This window comes from Myotis brandtii, unplaced genomic scaffold (assembly GCF_000412655.1).
Source record: "Myotis brandtii unplaced genomic scaffold, ASM41265v1 scaffold412, whole genome shotgun sequence".
NCBI classification, from domain to species: Eukaryota; Metazoa; Chordata; class Mammalia; order Chiroptera; family Vespertilionidae; genus Myotis; species Myotis brandtii.
The window spans coordinates 2,949,334-2,949,788 of NW_005365832.1; positions in this window are offsets into that span (position 1 = coordinate 2,949,334).

Sequence of the window (455 nt, forward strand, 5' to 3'; positions counted from 1 at the left end):
GACCCAAACCACTATGCCCAATTAATATTCGACAAAGGAGGCAAGAGCATACAATGGAGTCAAGACAGTCTCTTCAATAAATGGTGTTGGGAAAATTGGACAGATACATGCAAAAAGATAAAACTAGACCAACAACTCACACCATACACAAAAATAAACTCAAAATGGATAAAGGACTTAAACGTAAAACGGGAAACCATCAAAATATTAGAGGAATCCACAGGCAACGAAATCACAAACACATGCTGAAGGAATTTCTTCTCTGATACTGTTCCTAGGGCAATGGAAACTAAAGAGAAAATAAACAAATGGGACTACATCAAAATAAAAAGCTTTTGCACAGCAAAGGAAACCATCAACAAAACAACAAGAAGCCCACTGCATGGGAGAACATATTTGCCAATGATATCACCGATAAGGGTTTAATCTCCAACATTTACAGGGAACTCATGCAA